Source organism: Lonchura striata, chromosome 4 (assembly GCF_050655825.1).
Source record: "Lonchura striata isolate lonStrDom1 chromosome 4, ASM5065582v1, whole genome shotgun sequence".
NCBI classification, from domain to species: domain Eukaryota; kingdom Metazoa; phylum Chordata; class Aves; order Passeriformes; family Estrildidae; genus Lonchura; species Lonchura striata.
In genome coordinates, this window is record NC_140706.1 from 74,228,214 (window position 1) to 74,247,285 (window position 19,072).

Here is a 19,072-nt window from a genome sequence, read left to right on the forward strand (position 1 = left end):
TCAAATGATATATCCTTACAAGGAGCAGGTAGTCCAGTCCTGTTTCAGTTTTATGGACCAAATTTGAAGAAAATCTTTCTTTGTTCAAGTTTTCCCAGGAACTGGCAGTTCAGGTTAATGGTGTTCATGATTTGCACAAGAAACATTTTCACCTGATCACAACTGCCAGCAAAAAAAAAAGCTTCCTCCCATGAATGAGGAGTGAGACACTAATGAAATGCTTAATCATAGGCCAGGACTGTAAATTGGAATCTTATACAGAATGCAACATACTTTATGGTTTTTTTTCTTAGTAATATTTTTTTAAAGTACTGCTTGATAATTCTATGAAAGTAAAAATATATGATGGAGTAGGTATATTTTTATCAATATTGATTGAGGTAAAAAGTAGTTCTTGGAAATCAATGGATTTTAGAAAGAAAATGAGCTACTTCATTTTTTTAAGTATTCTGAACTGTAATTGGGAATGCTGACTGCAATTTTTTTTTTTAAGAAAAAGTTTTCTTACCATTTGTATGAATTTATCTGGAAGTTTTCATAAAGAGCAAATAGAATTAAAGTCTGAGGTACAGTAAATAACCTCCTTAACATCTACACAATTATATGGAAGAGCTTTCAAAAGAGTGCATTACATTATATATCACTATGCTGTTTTACATATTTTCTAGAAGCATTCAATTTTAGCTAATGGTTCAATTCAATCTCCAGGTCAAGATGATGCTAAATCTATTCTGATTCAATACAAAAGAAGCCAAAGCAAAAATCCCCTCAGCTCCTGCAGGGCTGGAAAAGTCTCAAAGTTCAAAAGTCATTGTGTTTCTTGTGGCAGGATATTATAATTGGGAGAGATGAGGTAGTGAACTCATGCATACCATTATGAGAGGTAATGTTTTCCAAAAGATCATCAGATTTGAACTATTACTTGTAAAGGAAGAATATCAGACAAAGTCATTTTGGTCACAAAGTGGTTGCCACAAGGAAAAGGAATATGAGGTTTAACAAAAAGAAGAGAAAATGGTTGCTTGCTTTTTTTATATATAAGGGGAAAATCCCTATTTTCAGTGAAATTTAGCAGCTAAAAGGAATGAAAGAAAACAGATGCTAGAGAGGAAAAAAAGAGTAAATGAAACTGCATATGGAGAAAAGAGTAGACAAGCAGAAACACTAATTTCTTGATTATGAAATGGCATTTAATATTTTACTTGATTAAAGTCCTTGATAGATATCTTGATTATATGGCTGCATATGTAATATAGGAGGTCTTTCCTCTCATGACAGGGAAGCAAGGATGAATGGATGGCTTTCAGTCCCAGTGTCATCAGTATATAATTTAAAGAATAAGCTTTTGACTGAGGAATTTGTGGGCAGGGATAAAGTGCTTATTTCACAAATTTAAAGTCATAATGCTTCGTATCAATCCTATTGTTTCTCATCAGTTATATGGACATTATTAATTTAGATTTTTTTTTTTTTTTTTGGAAAAGATTTTGTGTTTGTAAAAGCACTTGCTGTTCCTTAGGGATTTCATGATCTCATCTGCATTTTGGAAGCATTTAACAACCCCTTCTTTGCTTTGTTTGCCATGTAGCATTTAGATTTGCAATTTCTCTGGAGCTTTCTCAGTCCAGTTGCAGGCTCTGTCATATTCTTGACAGCCGTGGCTTTTCTTTCCCACGTCTGGTGGTTTTGTCACATTTCTTGCTTTGCCCTGCTCCCTCGGGGTCCAGCGAGCTGTTTCACTCCTGTTCCTGGGGATGCTGAGAGGGAAGGGATGCAGGTCCTGCATCCTCCCTGCCACCATCACCTTTAGTCCCGAGTGCCGTGGCTGGCAGGTGTGTGCCTGCCTTAGCCCGGGACTCGCAGCATCACCCCGAGCACACAGCCCAGAGTGCTGAGCTTCTGTCTGAGCTTTTCTTTCAGTTTTTAGCTTGTAGAGTTTTCAGATTCTGTTCTGCTTAAGCGTGTGGGTCTGGGCTTCTTATGAGGGGATGGTGAGCTCTATTCACAGAGTGGGAGACAAAGCAATTCCTTCTCTGTTGGAACTCAGAATGTCCCTCAGACATTTTTGGATGTTCCGGGCCCAGGTCAGAAGCATTTGAGACCCTGGCAGGCAGCTGGAAACAGCTGTGATTTTGGGTTTGAACCATGGAATGATTTACCAACTTTGCAGGTAGAACAAGTCACAAAATTTTAAATATTATAGTAGAAGTAGTTACAAAGTAGAGGGAAGAATTTTTTAGTGTTGTACAAGAGGGCTTTAATACCTATACAGGGAGGTTTTTACTTTGTACATAGGAGTCAGAGGTTTTAAGATGGAGAAATGTAGGCCGGTCCTGTTCCTCCTCTTTCTTCTTCCTTGCCTCCATGTTCTTGATGATGTTGGCACTCACAGATTGGTTTAGAATAAAAAAACACCATTTAATATAAGCAGTAAGTATTAGAGAAAAACTATAAACATATATCACGTAAGATATCATATAAAAGAGAGCAGCAGCCAGGGGCAGGAGGAGAGAAGAAAAAAGCAAGAGTCAGAGAGGATGTCAGGGTGTGTGTGTGCCTCCGCCTGAGCTACCAAACCACAGCAGCCAGAGAAGACAATCTTTTAAATAGCTTGCAATAAACTGCCTTAAAACCAAACAAGAGATTGCTAAGTTTTCTTTAGAAGCACAAGTTGGAGGAGAAACTTTACCACCACACGGAACCCCTGAACCAGGCCGGGGCTCCAACACTTCTCCAGCTGGGAAAAAGGCCAACTGATCCAGATCTCAGCCCAAGAGCATAAACAACATGGACTGAAGAAAGAAAACAAGAAAGATGTGACTTCATAACCTAAAGCTATAATTGGACAATTAACTCCAAACATTATTATGCAAATGGACCAGAACTTATAAAAGTGTGCGACCCATGACCGCTTGTCCATTTTGGGTTGTGCTGCCCAAGGTGGATCTTTTGAAGCCTCCGAATAAATCCTTACTTTATTCTTTAAACTCCAGCCAGTCTCTGTTCTAGGTCAGCCTTCAGAAGGCATCGCTGTGTGCATGTGGAGACACAAATTTAGGCATTTTTAGAACACAAAGTCCATCTGGTTATTGTGTTTTGAGGCAGCATGTGTTTTTAGCATACGAAGCCACATGCATGAGTTTCTGCCTGTATCAGTTATTGCCCTGCTGATGGATTTAACCCGAATTGTACATCCAGATATGCTGCAAATAAAGGGAAAAATAGCCTTAGATCCTGTCAGGCTGTTCACATGTTGATTTCAGGCCATGTCCAATACTTCATAAGAGCATTTTGATTCCTTACACGGGTGACTTGTGCTACAGTGTCCTCTCTACTGCCACCAGGGTTTTCCAGGCAATCATCCATACCCATGTGCAGCTCTGCTTGCATATTTTTCTCTTTGGAGGATTTTTAGTTTTGAATATTTTTTTTTCCATTTTTGTCTAATTTTTGAAACTATTTTCTCCCCTCCCCCCCCCTTTTTTTTTTAATAAAATTCTTGTAGAAATAGAAAGTAAGGACCATATGTCTTGACTCTACCTCCTCTTGGAATTTCTATCAGGTGAACACCTCTGGAGCCAGGAGTGGTAGCTATATTTGTTCTTGTTTATATCTTTTCTGTACTTTTCTCCTTCTTCTAATATTCTTCCTCAGAATTTTGAGGTAACTCAAAATAAAACAGGCTTAGAATTTGCCAAGTTGAATGAGTCAAGTTAATGCTTTGAGAAATATTTTATGTAGATTGAATGCCAAACTTTTTGCCAAAGTTTTCTGATTTTCTACAGTTGCCACTAAAGTTCTTATTGTTGTTTTGACCTCTTGAGAATATTTTTTCAGCATTTCTCCCATGCCTCTAATCAGAGTCCATAAAAATTGAAAAACCTCTGAAAAGTCTCATAGTGCGAATTCTGGGGCCTTACAGGACTCTATGCAACTTCTGTGTGCATGGTGCAAATCAGAACTTTTCCAGAAATTAACAAAAAAGAAATTAATTTTCTTTTTTGTTTCTTTGAGAAAGATTAAGTAATGTTGATAAATTAAAGGAGGAAAACAATATATGTATATAGATCGGTATCTACCCTGAAGCAGCACAAAGAAATCCTAATATTAGGAAGCATGATCCTGAAGGAAAAACTTGCTAGAGATGAGGCAGTGGTTGGGGATGTGGAATTCTTTCATCAGAGGTGTGCAGGGCTGGGCGTGTTGTTGGGGAAACAAACGGCTTTCAACTCGGGCTCCTCAGAAATGTGTGAAATCAATTATCCTTGAAAAGGTAATAACAGGAGGGAAGAAAAAGCAAGAATGCATTGGTGGTGTCTCTGTTGTGCTGGAGAAGCAAAATTTTTCTTGGTAATGATAGGCCTTGTCACTTCAAACAAAAGGGTGTAGCCGATTTAAGCCCTGAAGGTGTTTTCTTGCTTGTTTAGTCACAGCCATTCCATATTCCCACTTTAAGACATGGATCACTCCTTTGAAAGTTTTTACAAGAGCTGTTTTCAAAGCACTAAAGATCTTATCATCCATCCACTGAAGGTGATGCTCACATTTCTTGAAGATTTGGAACTGGCTGAAAATAAAATAAAATCAGGTTTCTTTCCAGAGCCATTAACAGACAGTTTCATTGTTTATTTTATGCTAATTAACCCAGTCACAATATAATTCACAAAATCAATTTGTCAGATTGTATAATAGCCTGTGTAATATTTACTAATTTGGTTTTATAATTTAATTATTTTTATAGACTAGGAATGCCACTTCAAAGGAGTAAGTAATATTTAAGAGGGAATGGGATTTTTGCCTATCATTACATGCATTTAAATTTTATTAAAAGTATAAAATATTATACTTAAATATTTCACATGAAGTTTGGTTTTACACAATATTGCATATGGCAAAAATCATGTGTTTTTTTCCAATTCAAATAACTGTGTCTTTTTTAGGAGAGATTAGCACCTAGATGTTGTTTAGTATTAAAGAATGAAAGTATTAAATAGCCAACAACTATAGGGATATAAGGGTTTTTTTCTTTTCTAAAAAATTTGTATTCTTGTTATTTAACTTGGAGTGTCTGTGCTTGTTATGAATTAAAAATTCCTGAAAATATTCGTGGAAGAAAATTATTAGACCTAGTCATCCCACAGGTCAAAAGTTTACGAACTGGCCTGGGTGTTTTTCGAAATATCCAGGCTGCAAATGTTCTCAGTGATATCCACATTTAAAAGAAATAGCAGTAAAAAAGGTTTATGGTTCACTGTTTTTCTGCAAATTAAAGGAAACTGCATTGCTTATGGTCCAATGTTACAGGTACTATTTTCAGGATGTGCATATTTTCTAATTTCTAGTTTCTTTTTGCCGCTCTACAAACCCAGGTGGGAGCGAATAGCAATAAGTGAAAAAGGGAGGAAAGGCAGTTTAGGCTCTCCCAGTCCTGTGGCCATCACAAGGTATGATGCTAAAAGCAGGTGGGTCAGTGTGAATAAAACATGCAGTGTTTGTATAATCCAGCAGCAGCAGTTTGGATGGGATGTGAAACCTCAGAACCCGAGACAACCTGAGCAGGAGGAGCAAACCTGAAAATGCCACCAGGGAAAATGCTCGGACCAGCCAGTATTCTGCTGGTCTTATCCTTTCACCTTGCACCAGGGCTAAAAACTCCAAGGGATCTTAGTCCCTGAGCCCTTTCTTGGCAGTGAAACTCCCATAAGGAAACCAAATTCTATTGCTTGGTCATTTCTTAGGAAGCAGCATGGCAGCTGGAAAACTGATAGTGATTGTATTCAGCCCACTCCTTCCAGCTGCTGGAAACCTGGACCAATACCAGTTTGAAAGCCACTGAAGTGTGTGTCCTATACTTGTGTCCTGGTGAAGATACTAAAATTTCTCAAACCACCAAAAATATACCTGGTGCATATGAAGACAGTGGTAGCAAGTGAACTGGGCATGGGGGAGGCAAACTCCCAACATGGTGAATATTGCTGCTTCAGTTTCTGTGTAGCTTCATCAAGAGAAACAGCGTGAGAGAATGCCATCCATCAACATCAAGATTTTAATACTTGATGGATTGAGCAGTAGCAGTTTAAAATGTAAAATTACAGCTCATTTTCAAGCTGCTACTAATTGTAAATCAAACTCTGAAGTGTTCTGTTGGAACTGTAACTGTGGATGAGAATCGTTATTGTTTTCAATTTGCCACTTTCATTTTGATAGGAAGATATATCATAAAGCTTTGATTTTTAATTTATTTTTATTGCCAAATGTTTATTATCATGTTTGTCATTTTGACTTGAGCATCCTGGGAGAGAATTTTATTTTTAATGGTTATTTAGTAAAAGAGATTAAATCAACCTTAAGAGCATATTTTACTTAATTTCAATCATGGTTTATTGCTCAGAATATATTTAAAAGGATATGCATGATTATATGAATCATTAGAAATTATGTTACCAAGGAAATGACTTAGTGAACCTTTTCTTCAGCACATATTTGCTTTCAAATATTACCAAATGGGGGCCAGAGGGCCCAAGTATGAGATGACTCAATTAAGTAGGAACTTTTCTGAAGAATAATGCAAATGTTGTGAGCACTATTTTTAAAAACACCTGGAATCTAAGACCACTCTGTAACGACAATAGCAAGCTGTGAACTCTCTGAAGGAAAAAGAATTGTACTTTTCAGGCACTGGTGAGTAATGCTGTGATGTTGATAATTTTTAGCCATTTGAACAAATCCACTTTTAGCTTAAATAGTTTGAACCCCTGCTATGCTGGAAGATATTGGAATGCATCTGAATGACACCTTGTTGACCTTAAGCAGTATTTTATTTTAAGAACATAGGTTGGTGTTTAACATCAAATTGAGCACTTGTGGCTCATGGGCAAGTTTGAGAAGCTTGAAGTTTGGAAAAGAAAGGTATTTTCAGTCCAGAAATTACGTTTTTTTGGGGATTTTTGGTTCAGTTGATGAGTTTTTTTGTTTGTTTTTATTGGTGAGGTTTTTTTTCTGACACTGAGAAGGAGAAGAAGAGAAGAAACTACATAGCAGATAATTCAATAGTAGGCAGTGGTTTTGAGCCAATGAAAGAGATTGGAAGCACTTTTAGGTACATTATTACTTCCTTAGGTTCTGCTGAAACACGTAATATATTATGAAGATGTGTTTGAGCACATGATTATGATCCCAGTTTACTGTTGACATAAACTTTGGGCTGAGAAGGTGTTAATGATTAGTCAACAGTTGATATTTTCATGCAGTTGCTCTTATTTTTAAGCATCACACCCTCAATAGCCCCTGCAAGTTAATGCACTGTGAAAAGACCCACCTAAATAAATGAACATTCCTTTCAGATAGTTTTCAAGGGACCTAATATTTGCAACTACTATGTAGAATATTGAAATAATTTAGTCAGGGTGGAGAGGTATCAACGTAGCAGCCACATCCACCAGTTTTACTGGACATCAGTGTGACTTCAGTGTTTCTGGTCAGATGAAAGGACTTTGTCATGAATAAAATAACCAGTGACAAAATTTTATCTGAAGGACAGGTATTTGATAATGTGAACATAAACCAAATAGAACTGCAGAAAATATGGTACCAGCATGTTCTGAATACACCAAGGATCAGTGTTACAAGAAGTAGAAAAGACCAAGAATTTTGTGTTTGGCCCAAAATGTGCTGAAGGTTTTCCTTCTAAAGCTGAGCACAGACATTTCAAAATGAAAGTGCTAGGTCAGCCTGGATTATACAGGATTTAAATTACTCATCTGCAGAATATTTTATTTATTCATGAACAATTTGTTTGACATGTTTTTTTCCTTCTGGTCCTTTTAAAAGAGTAGTCTGTATTTTTTTTAAGTTGGTTTATTTTAACATCAGCTGGACAGACCTGCTAGGTGTCATCAAGCTCTCTGTTCTGGTCTCAGCAATATCACCCCATCCTTTTCATAAACAGATCAAAGATCCTCTGACTTTTATTCCATCCTGTTAGGAACTTCACTGCTACAGAAATTAAAGACATTCCTCTTACAGGCAATTATTTTCTTTTTTTTTCTTCCATATGGTGATTTTTTTTCTGATTTCAGAAGTATTTCTTCCTCCTTGTGTTTCAGTCTCCCAAATTATTTATGAAGGACAAATATGTGCCTTCACAGACTGTGTTTGAAAAGGAAAACATAATTTAAAAAAAAAAATATATATTTTTTTTTTCTTATCAGCATTGCTATTTTTGGCCTGAGTTTTATGAACCTCTGTTGATATAGCTATGCTGAATTCTCAAAGATAGGTTGCAGGTCCATGCCAGTCAAGGAACATCTTAAACCAGATCATTCTGTATGCAGGTAAACCTGTGGCGAAACAGATTTTTGGTGACAGAATTAAAAGCATTTCAACACTCTGGTAACACAATATTGTGTCTGATAACACCACAATCGTTCTGCATGATTTGAACTTTGTGTCATAGGCATTGACATAGCTGTTCCAACAGTTTTCATCTGGTGGCTCCTGTTTCTCTGTCCTTTGTAAGAGAACTGAGTGTAAAGGTGTTCACAGCTCCTTTCAGGGTCTGGCTTGATGTGTGGTTTGTAATTATTGCGGTTAATGACAGGATTCTTTATGCCACGGCTCGTGCATTTAACCTCTACATTAGTGTAGGTGAGATTCTGTCACAAAGAAATTATTATCTATTTAAGTGCTGTGAGTCATATCAGTGAGATAATACCGTGGTTTGTAGTACAGTACAATCAGGCAGCTTATGAACAGGTTTGTTATGAAGTGAAGCCAAACTCGAGTTATCATTGAGACAACAACAAGTTATCATCACCTCGTGTTACTCTGCCCTGTGCTGGGAGGAGAACTGAGCAAAGGCACACTAACAGTGCTGCTTGGGGAGCCTTCCTGTGCCAAACCCCTTGCTGAAAGGTGCATTTTGTGCTCAACTTAAAAAACTTGCTTGCACCCCGATTACCTGTGTGGAGGTGGGAATGTTTTCCATTTTTCCATTTTCCACACGTGGCTGTGCCTTGCTGTGCTCGCTCTGCACGTTCCCTGTGGCTACCTGTGATTGTACATCAGATATATGTTTGTGGAAACCATTGGCACACTTTCAGGATTGTACTTCTCGTTTAAATTAGTTGCTGTCACTTTGCACACTGCTAGTAAATCACTTCAAATGCATTGCTTGTGGTTGTGTTTGAGACAAATCTTTTGTTAAGGGATTAGTGAGGCATCTATGCCATTGCCACCCATCAGACAGTTATAATAAAGATTTTTCCACCATAGATCCATGAGCCTTCTCCTCCAGGGATAGCAGGATAGCCAAGGGGTGTCTGGAGCAGCAGGATGATGGGATAGAGGAGGGATGATGCAAAGCAATCCCCTTTCTGACACTTGGTTTTTCATGGAAACTTTGCAGAACAGCTGTCAGAGATGGTATTTCATCTCAGAGCCAAAAGCAGGACCAGGGGCGTGTATAAACAGAAGTAATTCTAGTTTTTGATAGGTAGAAAGTATATCTGAAATCTGCCTTTAAACAAAAATATGGTGTTTTCTTACTGATGACACGGGATCTCTGCTCCTTTTTTGTCTTCACAGAGAGTGCATGTAGGATAATATGTATTATCCACTCTGGGATAAAGATTTAACTTACTCCAAATTGCTTCATCAAGACACTTGATTCCCAATCTCCTATTTGTAAACTCAAAGTATCTTATGAAAATTTAAGTTGCACTGGACTGAATGCATATGCAAACTCTATCTCAAAAAAAAAAAAAAAAAAAAAAATTAAAAAAAAATTAATTGCCAAAAAGATCAACTGAATTCCTATGAAATTTTTCTGCAGAGGAAATTGAAATAAAATATTTGGTTTTCAGAATTATTGTGAAAAAAAAGCAAGACTTTAAGAAAGAGAAACATTTATATCAATTATTTTTTAACAGCTTTTGAATTGCTACTTTTATGTCATGAAATAATTTCATGAGTTCTGCACCATACAACTCCCAACACACATTTGAAAGAGAGAAAAGAGAGGTGAAAGCTGATGTTATCCAAGTGAAGTGAAGTGCAGTTTAGTTTAATAATTGCCTCCAAGAACAGCTCTTCTTAATAACCTAGCACCATTTCTTCTATGCATAAATATACATAGAGCATGTGTAAACATTGAGCTTGATGACCTCTTCAGCTGGTTTCAAGGTTTTCCTTAGAAGAGTGAAAATGTATGCAAACTCTTGTATATATTGAGCTAAATTTTGTTAATCACAGATTAAAAAATCCATTTTTTCTCCTTGGTTGCCTAGAAAAGAAGCTTGAAGTGAAATCTGTGGGCAGAAAGAGCAGGATGAACAAAGGTGATGTACCAGAAGAAAGGTTGTCCTTTTCTTACTACTACAAAAATGACTTTTTCCTATTATGCATCAAATTAACTTAAAGGTAACACTTATTTTTATAATCCTCAACATCTCTTAAAGTCTGTGGTAGTCATCAAATAATTCTTATGCTACCCATTTTAAAATATCAAGCATAAATTAGTGTTTTGGACTTAAAGCTTTACACTGACAAGTATCCTTAGCTTTTGGATTAATGCTGTGGTCAAACAAGAGCAGAAAACCACAACAACTTTAAATAAAAGTTGCTAAAAATGTTAGAATGCTTCTTCCTTATACATCTTACTTTAAAAAAAAAAAGGCAGTGTAAACCTAAACATTCTTCATTTTTCATAATAGTCATGTCCTCAATCCAGATTAAGGAAATACAGCAGATTAGGTAGAAATCTTAAGGAGAAAGGAATGCATTACAAGAAAGTGTTGTTGAGTTCAATGTTTACAAATGCTCTCTGCATATTTATGCATATAGTAAAAGGGGAAAAACTATATATATATATATATATATATATATATATATATATATATATATATATATATATATATTTACACAAGAACACTTCTGTAAGGCTATCTAGGAACTGAGACATTACCATTTTTGTAAAACCACATGACAACACCAGAGCTCCACAAGCCAGAAAATGCATCCCAATTTAAATAGGCAAGTTCTGTGTAAAAAACTGCCACCAAAGCAAAATGAAAAATCCTCTGAGTCAAGAAACATTATGAGATCTGCAGGTCCATGAAAAAAGGTGCAGGAAAACACGACATATTAGGTAGCAGAACTTCAGGTCTGATAAGGAGAAATAATAATTGAATCTCTCCATAGATGCAGCAGCTCATTCCCTCAAAAAAATAGAAAAATAAAACTATTTTGAGCTATCCAGGTAAGTTGCTACACTTCTTCACACAGTATTGCTCCAGAAAAGCTAGCTACACCTTAGACTGATTTGTGCAAGGTCATTTTCACCAATTTTAAATCTTCTGGTGTGTGAAACTCCCCAGTAGAGGGGTTTAAGAAAAACCCATTCCACTAAGTATTCAGTCTGTTCTTGAGAGAACTTAGCCTAATAAATATGCAAGAAAATAGACAGCAATAAGGAGATCTGATAGAGTAGGAAAAGATTAAATGCTGTCTGCCCATGCTTGGATTTTGGTCAGAATTCCAGTAGACACAGAGCCATGAATCTTATGGAGAAACCTGCAGCTCATCTATTTATCTAATTTTATCAGAAGTGTTATCAGAGTGTGACTCCTAAAGAGGGAAAACATTGATCTTCTCTAAGACTTTACTGAGGATCATCTAGCAAAAATACATATAGTCCCTCAGGTGTTCTGCACTGACATTGCATAGAAGAGGAAAAACAGAGCAGAAAATAACATTTATTCCGTATCAGAGTGCTGTTCATGAAGCTCTGTGTTTATGAAGATATTTAATATGCCTAAGTGCCATTGATTTAGGAGTAAAAATCAACTCTCTGGTGTTTTGTGCAGTCTGAAATATGGCCTTGAAAGCTGAATGGAGGAAAGAGGTTGATGGCTATTGACTCCCTGGCGTCTCCTAACATGTGCAATTAAGGAGGTCACAATAAGGGACAACTGCAAGAGCTCCTGGCCTTTGCTGAATTCACAGAGGGCTCTGGCCAGGTCACTGTGCAGGGCCATTTTAAAGTAGAATTCTGTCAAAAAAAAAAAAAATAAAAAAAAGAGGTCTAATGCAAAACCATTGATTGATGCTATTTATTTGAAAACTAAGAATATGTCTGATTGCAGAGAAATATGAGCACGATGCAAACACAGCCAAGGAAATCTTCAATGTTTTTAGAAAGCTTAATATCCTGGAATAAATATAAACTTTTGGGGAATAAATATTAATTTCTACTGGGAAAAGCTTTTACATGGAAGAAAGTCTAGCTGCGTGAAGATATTGTGTAGATTGGAACAAAACAAGATAAATATTTGGTCCTTCAAGAGACTCCTGCCTTAGAAAGAGAAGAATTTAATTTATGACATCAGGAGGTATTTGTGGGCCATTGTAACTACAATTTCACCTACAGATATTCCAGGGGGCAGGGCATTTAAAAGCATTTTTCCTTGAGTTTTCCTTTTCCAGGATCCTGAAGTTCCCTGCACTGTGCATGGGAACCATGTCTGCTGAATGAATGTGAGACTAATTTATTCTACTCTGTATAATCTTATTACTAAAATAACTTCTGTATTACAATTAATATTGCTTTTAATGATTTTTCAACTAATTTTGGTATGTGCTGTCACTTTCTGGACTTCATTTCATGTGAGTTTTACTGATAATCTTTAGAGAACAGTTTCTTTGTCTCTCTGCTTTTATTTTCACCCAGAGATTTAAAGATATTATTTCCTTGCTACTTTGATGGTTACCTTGCAGTAGGGGATGGCTCCTGCAGTCACTCCTCTGTCTCATGGGCTTTCCTCTGCTAACTTTTCAACTATTTAGTTTTAACCCACAGTAAGGTTGTCTAAGTTTTCCTCTTATTGTCCCAAACAGAACACTTTAATTCACTGGAATGGGAATATCATCTGGCCTCATCCGCTCCTCATTATTTCCCATTATTTCATTTTGCTGAGATTTGCTTTTATCTTTCTTGCCACTTTCTAGAAGCACTCTTACATTACCTACCTACTGAATCCCACTTTGGTGCCCTCTGTTCTTTCTTTGATTGATGCATCTTTCTTACAGATTTTCTTTGTGTACTGGCTACTTGGGGTTTTTTTTGTTTGTTTTTTTTTTCCTGTTTCTTCCTGTCTCCTTACTGAGGACTTTATTCTTTCTTGCCAATTTAAAGTCCTTTTGCCCAGACCCATTAGTTTTCTTTCCTAGAAAACTGGTGACTGCAGCCCTCAAAAATAAATTATCAGTGCTTTGAAGCCTCTGCTTTGTGTTTCTAAGCCCCCCACCTTCTAGACTCTGATTTACTACCACTTTTTCTGGGAGTTTTGGGGTTTATTTAACCTTGACATTGGCAGTGAATCACCTATGACATTAAGCAGATTAGACTGAAGCTAATTATGCTGTACTTTGGGAATTACAAACCAGAAATTGCTCTGATGGATTTCCAGGTCTGGGGTTTAATGAAGCAGCAGTATTTTCTGTGGCAGCACCTTAAGTGGGAATGTCAGGGATCTATCCTTGCTCCATGTCTCCTAACTTCCTGCCATCATTCCTCTGCATTGGCTTCCAAAATTTGCTACATCATAATAAATGTTTGCTATCTCATGTGCTTTAAATAAAGATCAGAAAATACTGCCTAAGCAAAAGGGGTGAGCTGAGGCTACTCAGCCAACCTTGATTTTTTTTTTCATTCCCCTCTCTCATTGTCTAACTTGTGAAACTTTTCCTTTGCAAATCTGTAAAATGTTATTTTAATGTAATTTGTGCCTAACATATATATTATAGATAAGTCTATCTAATAAGCAGTTTGGAATAATATATGTAGATTTTTCTATTTTATATTCTTTTCCGTAAGTGAGCAGAGTGGAATTAATTAACTTGATATGGATCTTTTTCAGTTTCTTCAGTAACCATTCACCAAAGAATGGACTTAGGAGTGTATTTATATGGTAAATGTACTGATACTGCTTACTTTAATATAAAGTTCATCTTTTTAATGCTTTTCCATATATACATATTTGGCTCTTTTGGAAAGGGACTTGTAATTCAATCTTCTTTCTTCTCATTTTAGCAGAATTATTACTTACAAACTAACATAGATTAGTTGCAAGTATTAAAAGAAGGCTATTTATTTGTGTTAACACTTGAAAAGTACTTGAGCAAGCTATTTATTAAAAAAGAGTGACATTTGCTATAATACTTTAAATAGTAGAGACTATTGAGTTGTGGTGTGTTTTTTGTTTGGTTGGTTTGGGTTCTTTATGGGGGAATATTTAAATAAAAATTATTCAATGAATGCATATGAGAAAACCTGTTTGATAGAGAGCTTTAGTAATGCTTAATGGGGTTTTTGCTTTCCTGAGAGTGATAGCACAGCATGTAGTATATAACTGGCTAATGGAGATTTGCCACTCAAGTAAGTCAATCAAAAATGTAATTTAGCTTGAAACTCTCATGGAAACAGATATGCCTCTTGTATCTGTCCCAATTAAATACAGCGTGATGATGATTGCATATGTGTTACTAATAGAGTTGTTAAGAGAATTTCTGATAAAGCTTTTGGTGGGGATGCAAAAATGTAAGTTTTGAGTCTTCTGAATTAAAAATAAAATCACTGACCAAATAGGATATTTTAAAAAAATTTGCAAATGGTCTGTATCCTTATTCAAAATGCTTTTCATTTTGAATATATTTAATCCAGAGTAAAGCAGTGTGGGGTCTTGGTTTTTTTGATCTATTTCCTTTTAAAATCATTAATGAAATCATCATATTCTAAAATAGATTTGTGATTTTAATTAGAGAAAAGTCAAGAATATCAAGTTAGCAACTATACCACCTTCTGCATCTCTGCAAAGTCTTCACGAGGGTGATGTTGGTGACTCTCATAAGGCAGAAAGAACATCTACTTTAAGCAAGACCAGTATATTTACCTCAAAAAGCCCTGGCATTTATTTGAAGTATACCAAGCATCCCTGGCATGGTTCCAGCCCTTCCCCTGGCACTGAAGTGGCTCACTAACCTTGAGTAGAGAGGTGTGTCAGAGGTGAAGCTTTACCAGGTGATATCAGCCTGAAAAACCTGAGACTACACAAAACTTTGGGCATATTTTCCAAGCATTATGTGTCTGTCAGAGCAAAGCTATCAGAAATTAATTTTCCTATGCCGTTGATGCCTCAGGTTCTAGCTTTTATGTTTTTCAGATTCTGTAGTGCTGAGGTCCATAAGAGGGGATGGTGAGCTCTCTACACAGAGCAGGGAGACAAAAGAATTCCTTCTCTGTCTGGGAACAAAAGACAACTGATCCAAATTTCAGGCCCAAGAGCACAAACAACATGGATCAAAGAGAAAAGCAAGAAGGATGGGACTTCATAAGCTAGAGTTATAATTAGACAATTAACTACAGTATGCAAATGGATAAAAACTTATTAAAGTGAGAGACTCAATGACTGGTTTTCCATTTTTGTGACCATTTGGGGTTCACCTGGGGTCTAACCCTGGCTGGACTCTTGTGCTGCCCAAGGTGGATCCATTGAGGCCTCCTAATAAATCCCTGTTTTATTCTTTTACTCCATCTAACCTCTGTTCTAGGGCAGCCTTCACAAGGCATCACTTCAACAAAATCCCCCTGTAGATACTCCAGGGACAAAATCAGATAGCCACTAGCATGGCCTTCTACAATTAATTTATGGAGGTAAAATGTGTACCCTAGCCAGAAGAACAGTATCTCAGAAGACTGCATTTCTGATTTTCAGCCCTGATTCTTAAGGAGCAGCTACCAAATATAGTATATTCACAGCTAACATTCACAGCTGCACTTGGCATTAAAAACCATCGAGATGTGACCCTGATAGCTGGCCTTTCTCTCCAGCTGGAACCTGTGCCTGACTTCTCTGTCCCATCAGACCTCCTGAACTGATTATTGCTTTGCTTGCTGATGTTTCCCTCTGCTTTGCTGGTACCATTTCCTTTTGAATTGGTTAAATAATTATCATAACAAATCTCAGCGTTGAGTTTATTTGCTTTATTTTAGGTCTAAAGAAAGATTTGCACGCCCCAAAAGCTTGTCTGTTACACCCAGTAAGTGCAAAAAAAGGAGAGAAAAAGTCCTCGCAAAGTTTGACTTTTTTTGAAGCATAGGTGGAATATGTGTATTTCCCCAAGATTACCTCTTAAACTGCACTTCTATAAAATGAGTACTGCATATCTTTGAAAATTCATCCCAGTTTCACTGTATTCAGTTAAATACTTTGTACAAAACACAAATCACTTTCTGGTTGAAAAGATTTGATGATGAAAACTCATTTGATCCTTCTAGGACAGATTGCAGCAAGTTTATGATGTTGCTATTTTTTTATGTCTTCTTTTTGCTTTTGTTTACAGATGAAATAACCTACCAAGTTACAGCTGAAATGAGCAAAACAATTTCTGTAAAGTTTTGACAGGATAAATACTCCTGTGATTGAAGAACTATAGGTGTTTACACATCTCTTTTAAATTTCTAATATCCTGTGTCAATTAGAATGATGTGCATCTTTTAAATACACGGTGAGCTCTGTTTGGTGTTTTGTTTTTTTTTTTATTGTGTGTCTATACCTACATATAGAGAGAGTCATCATGCTTTGTGCTTATTATACAAAAAACTGACTTGGGAATAAGGGGAACACAGTCACAGGTGAAGCTGGGAAATTACTGTTATTCCAGTTCATGATTTAACAGTACAATAGTTTGATTTATGACTTACAATAGTTTGTATTAATTCTAATTAATATAGGAAAAAATCATAATGCATTTATATTGCTTCTCAGGGGAAATAAAAAATCAATTCTAGAAATATTCTGGTTTCAAAGACTGTCAGCTTCAGCGTTCCTGAAAGAAAGAGATGGGCTCAGAATGAGCTGTCAGCACCCTGAAGTCATAACTGGGAGGCACATGGTCTTGTCTTAGGGAGCTTCTTCCATTTCCTGGGAGAAGACAGATGATAGTCCTGCCCTCCACAGACTTTATTGTTGGAAGTTTTTTTGAACGCAGCTCAGGTGCTCACTTTTGTCCTTAGTTGCTAACCATTCACTTTTTGTTCTCGAGCTGGGTTTGTCTGGACAAAGGAAGGCTGAAATCCCATAGCAACCTCTGAATTGCAGCTGTGGTTTCTGTCAGAACCCCTGCACCTCTGGTACTGTTCTGCACAGGTGCACCCTTTTGCACTTCATTTTATTCTGGAAACATGAACAGCTGCTCGTTATCACTGTAAACCTAAGGAAATCTGAAAAAAATGTAGCTGGTAGTTAGCTGACCACCAGGCAACTGCTATCACAAATACTAATATTTTCTGGATTGTTTTTTTTTTAAGGCTAAAATCAGCTCAGGTGAATACAACCAATACAAGTCCTGAGACCCTGAGCTGTCAGGTGAGTGGCCTTTAGTAATGGAAAAAATTGTTTTGTTTATCATAAAGATGTTGGGAAAGTTCAACCAAGCTAAAGCAAAATAACACTGCAGAGATAAGGTGACCTCCTGTGAACTGCCTGTATAGCAGAGATCAACCTCTGTCCTTGTTCAGGTCTAGTCAATTGAAAAAAAAAAAAAATAAAATAGGACTTTATCATATCTTCCATGTAGTTCACTTATCATATTGTGATGCTGGTCTCTAGTATACTTGTAATGGGTGTGTGGAAAGTATTTTATAAAACCAAGTTCACTACTAAATTAAATCTAGACATTTAGGAAGAATTACTCCAGCAGTGAGAAAACAGCTGCCAGTAGTGTCTTGGATAACAAGACATGGGGATTTTAAAGACTGATTTTACTTGTTGAAAGAAGTTGACAAATAATTTTTAAAAAAAGACAAAAAAAAAAAAATAAAACCACCAAAATCTTCTTAACCCAGATAAAGAAATCCCAACCCCAACAGAATTTTCACAAGATGTCAAAGGTTGGACTTGATGATCTCGCAGGTCTTTTCCAACCTAACTGATTCTGTGGTAGGGTGACACCAGTGGGCTAAAAGAGGACAACTTTCTTCTAATGGTGATTTTTCTGCCACAAGTTCCTGTCTGTAGAACTAACCTGTCCTGTGTGATATGCAGCCTTTGTTTCAGAAAAGAGAGAGACCTTTAGCATGATCTTTTACAAGAAATAGCATAATTGCTGGGTAGGATATGAAGGGGGTTAAGTTTTTAAGCAACCACGGAGTGAATGGGAATGGAAAGTAGATAGTGAAAGTCTTAATCTTTCATAAAAGAAAAGCCTTACAGTTTTGAAAGACAAAGACATTTGTGCTAGAGCTAAAATGGATCTGGAGAATAAGAATAGCAATAGCTGTGTGACCACAGTTAGAATATTTTCATTATTTTTCATTACCCACAGGTAAAGTGCATTTGAAATAAACCACCTTGAGCTTTCAACAGAAAAATACCATTTGTTGTCTCTGGGTCTTCTGCAAATCTGCTGGTATCAAGCTTAGGAGACATGCTGTGCTGACATTCCTTACCCTCTGTCTCATACCATTAGTATCTTAAAAGAATTTCTCTGGCAAAATAAACCGTAATTGCAACTGTTCAGTGCCCACCTGAGAAAATTACTTTTACTATTAAAACTGAATGGCTCAAAAGGTTTCAGCACATTCCTTTTCTACCACGTATCTGAACAAGACCTACAAAGGAAGGGAACAGTCAGGAATAGCACCTCATAGTACATTTATATGTAAGCCAATCAGGTTTTTTTCCTTTAAACCTATTAATCTTCTCTGTTCTTATGCACTTTCTTTGTATCTCTCTCCTTTCTCTTCCTCAGTGCTGTTGTGTGACTTCCAGATTCTTTTAATACCAGTGTAACATCAATAAGTCAGAATTCATTTTTATTTCCTTAATAAAGACCTTGTTTTTAAGTGTTCTCAGCATTACAAATTAGAGTCACATTTTCGCAGATGCTGAGATTCTTCAGCTTTCCGTGCCCTGGTTTTGAAAATATTTTAAATGCCTGTGTGGTTTGCCTTGGAGTGTAAATCTGTCCCTCAAAGGAGGATCCTAAAATTGAGCATCCCCATTAGTGGCTGTTT

At 36.6% G+C, this 19,072-nt stretch overlaps 1 long non-coding RNA gene across 3 annotated transcripts in view; it reads left to right on the forward strand.

Annotated features, from left to right (window-relative positions):
* Positions 1-19,072, forward strand: part of LOC116183557 (uncharacterized) — a 37,427-nt gene that overhangs the window by 11,675 nt on the left and 6,680 nt on the right. For 2 of the 3 annotated variants that reach the window (XR_014954984.1, XR_014954982.1), the window contains 2 exons: positions 16,399-16,563; positions 17,366-17,423. This is a non-coding gene — a long non-coding RNA (uncharacterized LOC116183557). The remainder of the gene's footprint in view (positions 1-16,398; positions 16,564-17,365; positions 17,424-19,072) is intronic. The other variant, XR_014954983.1, reaches the window with a different exon arrangement.